Source organism: Rattus norvegicus, chromosome 13, assembly GCF_036323735.1.
Source record: "Rattus norvegicus strain BN/NHsdMcwi chromosome 13, GRCr8, whole genome shotgun sequence".
Taxonomy (NCBI): Eukaryota; Metazoa; Chordata; class Mammalia; order Rodentia; family Muridae; genus Rattus; species Rattus norvegicus.
Genome location: NC_086031.1, coordinates 100,832,666 through 100,839,444, shown reverse-complemented (window position 1 = coordinate 100,839,444; position 6,779 = coordinate 100,832,666).

Sequence of the window (6,779 nt, the reverse complement as noted above, 5' to 3'; positions counted from 1 at the left end):
TCCTTTCATAATCTCCAAGTCCTCAAAAGCATTCCCAAGAGAGGAGGGGGTGTTCAGCACACGGAGTTACAATAAGGATTTAAGCATGATAGTTTCTGCTTGTTCACAAGTACTTATCTCTGCCTTCTCTTCTGTCTGAGCAAAAGCAGGATGGAGATTAAGGAAAGCAAGACACGAAGAAAGGGACGATGGCCGTGGATTTTTCGTAAGTGGCATAGCCTTCACTCAGAGGCACGCTGACATCTAGCTACTAGATGACAGAGGCACCATAGTAATTAGCGAACCCTAGGAAAGACCTCTGAGGCTTTAGACTAGTGCGCCTCTCTGATGGCTGCTTAGCAGTTCATCCCAGGTCCTGAGCAACTGGAAGGACCGCCTGCCCCAGTCAATCCCAGCCTGCTATAGACCAGCTCGTTGGGTAGACCCAAGCTGGAGTATGAACATGGGATGGATGACAAACTGGGTGAAGAACTAAGGTAGAAGACACAGTCATGAGAATTTAATCCCTGGATGAAAAGATTGTTGAAGGTTGAGTATGTCCCCCCGGCCCCCAAATGAGCTGAAGTCTTACCTTGTAGCCCTTTGAATGCAACGTTATTTGGAAAAAGGATTTTTGGAGATGCATTCGAACTGAGATGAATTTATGCTGTGTTAGGAGAGATCCAAAACCAGTCGTGAAGGGGCTGGAGAGTTACTCCACTTGCTCCTCCACCAGGCTTCCCTTCCTGCTCTCTTTTCAATGCTTGCCTTACCACACTGCATAGACTCACGGCCTGCTACACAACAGACCCGAGAGACTGGAAGAATCGAAGCGATGTAAGGGTGTGGTTTTACCACCACAAAGGAATCGCAAAATGCTAGGATGAATATGGATTTTAAAGGCTAGGGGTTCTGGCTTATCGTTAATAAGCATTGTCTGTCACCACAGAAGGCTACATCCTCAGTCCAGCAACCGTAACTGTCCTCTCCACGGACACATGGGCTGTGGCAGTGAAATTGCTCAGATCTTCTCTCAACTACTTTCCTCACAGTCAAGTGTGTCACCGTGGGCTCACAGGAACTCGGGGGAACAGTGACGGTATGAGGGGGGTGTTTGTGGATAGCCCAAGAGCACGAACTATTTGCAAAGGATTTTAAGTCCCTCATGGACACATCCCCATTCATCACCTCCGCCTTGCGAAATTACCGCCAGCTTTCAGTCACCTGTCACATCTGCACGTATGTGACTGTGCAAAGTAAGCAAAGAGCAAAGGAGTTCTCAGTCTCCGTAGAATTTGTGTGGAACACGAGACAGTTCTTCCCTGTGGGGTCTGTCCGGTACCTTGTAGCACGTCCGAGGCATGCGTCTTAGATACAGCAGCTCTTCCTTCTGGTCGTGGGACAGGACTTCTGGGCAAAGCCTGCGGGGTCTTGGAAGTCGTGTAAGGATTTGAAGATTGGTGTAAAAGGGAGACACGTACTTCGCACACGTTTTTAAAGCACACTATATCCCTGTGTGCACGCAGGAGACAACTCAGGTTATCAGTCTGCTGGAGACTATGAAGTCTGCTGGAAGGGTTATATAAGTTTGAACCGACGCAGGGGTGAAAGAGTGGAGAGAGGTTGCTAATTTCAGATACGATCGCTGTTTTATTTGTGCCTTGTCGGCTGGTTCTTCCCTGGGCCTTGAACTTGGCTCCTGATTGTCATCAACTACTGAGCTCTTCAGGTACTCGTACCCCAGATTCTGAAACTTCCTTTGCTTACTGTTGATAACGGGCAATTTCTGTCTCTGGATCGTGTTTTATTGAGATTGACCTTGGGCTTCTGTGATCTGAAGGGCACCATATGCAATTCCTCTCATGGTAGACTTTTTCTTTGTGTACCGTTTGTTGGAAAGAAGCCCAAGCAGCCGCCCACCCCTCCCCTTGTCTCTCGTGGAAAAGAAATACCCAGGGATAAATGACGTGTTTATGGGAGGACTCTCTGTGGAGTCTGCCCCACTTGGAGCATGTGCTGAAGTCAACAGAATCATCTTACGGTTGCTGCATGGAAAAACCAACAATTGTCCGAACATATTTATGACATTATTTAACAGCTTTCAGCCCAATCTCATTATGCCCACCCTCACGAGGCACAAGGCCTTTTCCATTAGTAGAAGCAGGAACAAAAGGTCAGAGATTCCCTGCAAGCTGCAACCACTAATTAGAGAGACCCTCTAGTAGAGAATGTAATTGGGCCATTACTGAATCCTTCTACAAAAAGAAAAATGGATCAGTGGACTCTTGTTGTTTTTCCTGTGAGAGATGCACGGGCAGTTCGTCAATAGATGTTCCAAGGGTAACAGGGGTTTTACCGATGGTTTTTCTAAACATGAGTGTTCTTCCCAGGACATTCCCATGATATTCCTCCTATTAAAAAGAACCTTCTTGACCAAGTAGGTGTTTAGGATGGTCTCTGAGTCGGAAGTCAACCTGAGTAGCTACTAAGACCCTTGGGACGGTTGCCATTGTCCGAATGTAGTTCTGTTCCTTCTAAAGTTCAGGCTGAAACTGAATCTCTGTTGTGAGACCTTGGAGAATAGAAGTGTAAGATTTGATGTAGAGGCTATGTCTCTCTGAGGAGACTGAGATCCGAGTGGAGCCTCTGTGATTGATCCTGGTGCCTTTATAAGAAGAGCCTTCCTATAGGAGTGTATTGTTTGGTAGTCGGGTTTATACTTACTTAGCATGTCTGAAATTTTGGTATCAATTGTCCAATAAAATAGAATAAATAAAATTCAGAATGAAAAGGAGAGACCAAAATATATGTACCCTGCTTGCCTTGGGAGAAATCCCTGTACCACTCTGGGACCCTACCAGCAAGTTGGCCCTCAAAGGATAAAGGCCCTTATCTTAATAAGGACAGAGCTCTAAACCAAACAAATACACTTCTTTCCTTATATGCCAGCCTACAGCACTATCGACAGAAAATTAGCTAACAGTGAACCCCACGCCGTGGCAAGCTCAGGGAATAGTGGCGTTGAGGTGAAAAGTTTTCAAGGACACAAAGGGTTCTTTAAAGTAACAATACTCTAGCAATGTAAAGGTATCCCCCCTACCCTAACCCCCCCCACACACACACTCACTCACAGATACGCACACAGAGAAATAAAAGCACGAGAGGTGCAGAGTTGCAAAAGTGAGGTATTTTACAGTTTTTCAAAGCTGAGTGCCAGTTCAGAGTGGCAGGCAAGCTGTTGTGTGCAATGAACAGTTTACACCCTGATGTTAGACCCTCCTCTCTCTTCTCTCATTGGCTGACTAGTCAGGAGTGGATGATGTCGGGTCCCCACATCTCTCTACTCATTGGCTGGCTGGTTGGGCGGGATTACACTGTTACACACCGCCATCTTCTCTGTCCCACTGCCACTAGTGTATTTTTTAACAAGACCCTTTGGTGGGTTTGCATCTACGTTTCACTTCCAGGGTACTTTAAAGCCTAAGTGGTGGTTTGAATAGGAGTGACCTCCACAGGCTCCTATTTGAATGCCTGGTTCCTCGCTGACGGACTATTTAAGGATTAGGTGTGTTCCTGTTGGAGGAGATGTGTCACTAAAGTGAGCTTTGAGTCTTCAAAAGCCTACCCGTGCGTGTCTGTCTCTCTGTCTCATCCGGGCGTGTCTGTCTGTCTGTCTGCCTGCCTGTCTGTCTCCATCTTATGGATCAGATGTGAGCCCTCAGCTACTGCTCCAGCACCATGCCTGTCTGCCTGCCATCATGCTCCCCGCCATGATGATTGTGGACCCCTCTGAAACTGTAAGCCCCTAACTGTAGCCTTCCTTTATAAGTTACCTTGGTCATTACGGTGTCTCTTCACCGTAATGAAAAATAACCAAGGCAACCTATCACCCACGTGACCTTGATGGTCTACAGAACACTAGGCTAGCTTGCCTGTTAATAATTTTCTAGTCTAAACTTTTGAGTGGTTCCGTAGTTAGATTAGCAGATTTGAAGGGGGGCATAACTAAGAACAAATGCCCCCAGAGTTCCAGTGTTTTCTCTTTACCTGTCTCAGCCTGAGTTGATTTGAGGTGTTTTGGGGGAATAAACCATTTTTCTGTCATTTCTCATGCTCAGAAAGATCTGTGAGGATAATATATAGTACCCAAATCAGATATTCCCAGCTCAGTATAACCCTGGAGGTATGAACTTCATATCTACCTCTGGCCTTAAGTTTCTGGGAACCACTTGCTTCATGGACTCACTGTTTTCTCTTTTCATGGTTATGATGGCACCCTCATCCCAGCCCTGCCCTAACCCCTGCCCCATCAATGCTGCAGATAGAACTTAGGCTGTGTATATGCTAAGCAAGCACTTTACTGCTAAGCTAGACCACAACGTGAGCACTTTCTCCTTCAATGTGAAATGGTAACTGGCTGCTTTTGTAGTCGTATGGTTTGAGTGTTAGATCCCCCAGAGGCTCATGAGTGAATAACCCTTGATGTTATTTTGGGAGGTTGTGGAAACTCTAGAGGCACCTAGCTAGAAGTGTGGGTCCTGGGATGAGTCCTTGGAGGGGCTGTATCTTGTTCCTGTCTCTCCATGTGTTTCCTATTCACCAAGAGATGAATGGCTACATCCTTCACACATTCCTACAGCCACAGGATGCTGTGCCACCAACGGGCTCAGAAACCCGGTGCTGGGTGACTATTAATGAATTCTTCTGGTACTGAGAGCCAGGAGACATGGCAGGATGGAGTCCAGCTGCAAGGCTGGTAATGAGAGCAGGGAAGGGTGGGATTGAGGTCCAAATGAGCCAGCAGTTGAGTAAGCTGGGCCAGCACCAGGGACTGTACTAGGCTGATGCTTGAGGGACAGTTGGGAGTTCTCTTCCTATTGTGTGTTTTTTGTACTTACTTGTCATTGCCTCATTTGTGCAGTTGCGAGCATCACAAATACAAACAATCTTCTCTCACTAGGAATCCCCAGTGTCTTAAAACAGTGCCCGTGCCTATTCCGGGCTCAAACAAGTACATCCTGATTGAATGCATAAACGAATGGCAGACTTAGGGAAGTTTCTCTGGGCTCTCATCACTGGACAAATCAGCCCCTGTTTTAGAAGATGTGTCCTCTTCCTTTCTCAAGACTTAAAGAAATGGCTGAACTCTGGGGGTTTCTTTTGGCTGCACCTCTGGTCTGCTGGGGACACACAGGTTGTGTTCACCTGTCACTCAGGAAGGAAGTCACGATTCCTCACACAGGGCTGGAGAATGTCCTTCCCTCTAGCTGAAGTGGAAGTTAGTCTAGCAGGATTCACAAACCCATTTTGCTCTTGTTAGCTTGACTTCAGAAAAGCTGGGGAAATCTTGTCATCGCTGATGAATATTGCCTAGGAGACTATTAACTCCCCTAGCAGGGCAGGTATTTATGGGCAACGTATGCAAGGTTCGATGTGTCTCCTTGATGCATGGTAGTGCCCAGATCACTAATGCAGGCTTTGAGACCAGGAGTCCAAGAACAATTTGTTCACATGAAATAAAGCCTGCTCCCCTCTCCAGTTTTCACTTGCTCTTTTAACATCAGCCAGAGTCCGTCCGTCCCTTTCCTGTCTGTGATTGGAATGTTTTAAACAGGCTGACAGCACCGAGGGCTCAGGCTGGTTAGGAATCAAAAGGAAGCCTTGACTAGGTCTTAATTATATCACGAGCAGGAGTGGCATGCTGGGAGAGAGTGATGAAGGGGCTGAGAGATGCTTCGGAGGTCAAAGGTGACTACAGCCCTTGCAAAGGAGCTGACCTCAGTTCCCAGCATCCTGCTGGGCATCTCAGAGCTGCCCACAGCTCCAGCGACAGGATCCTGTGGTTAACTGATTACACAGTAATTTTTGTTCTTCATTAAAAGAATGTAAAGTGGAATCCAGGTTCTGAATCTGGAAATTTGATTATCAGAAACCCGATACAGCTCCGTGAGAAGTATCTGTATTCCTTTGGTTTTCATAATAAACCAGTGAGCTTGTTGCCATTTTACAGATGAGGAAAACCGAGGCAGAGAAAAAGTAATTGTTCAAACACTATTTTTTCCCCTCTCACAAGCACTACTTTAAATTGTAAGCAAGTCCATAACAGTTCTTACCTATAAACTATTATATTGATGGAAAATCTGGGTCTGATGGCACAGGCCTGAAACCCCACATACTGTGGAGGGTAAGGCAGGAGCATTATAAAATTCGAGGTGTGCCTGGACTACAGAGTTCAATCAAGGCCAGCCTGGGGAACTTTGTAAGATGTTGCCACAAAACTAAAATAAAAAAGAAATGGGTCCCTGGATAGGATGGAGATTAGTGAAGCCCGGCCCTTAGATGAGGAGCTGAGGAATTGATGTGGGAGGGGGATACACTTTTTTTCTTCAAGGGTGTGACTGGTAGTAGGTTGTCTAAAAGCAAGAGACAGCACCAACTGGACTCAGTAGGTTCCAAAAAAAAAAAAAAAAAAAAAAAAAGAAAGAAAAAAAAAGAAACGGGACCTGAAATGGGAGGGGTACATGATGTAGGGTGTGGGGTGTTTGAGATTTGGGAGTAGATTTTATCAAGATTCACCGAGGACACCCATGAATTTGACAAAGAGTAAGTAGAAAAAAACTAAGAGAGAGAGGCTGGGAGCTGGAGGGATGGTCTAGTGACTACAAATATTTACTACTTTTGCAGAGGACCCTGCAAAAGGGTTCCCAGCCCCCATGGCAGAGGACTCAGAAGTGGATTTCAGCTCAGGGGATCCTACCCTCTTCTGGCCCCCGCAGGCATTATGACAGGTGGTGCACATA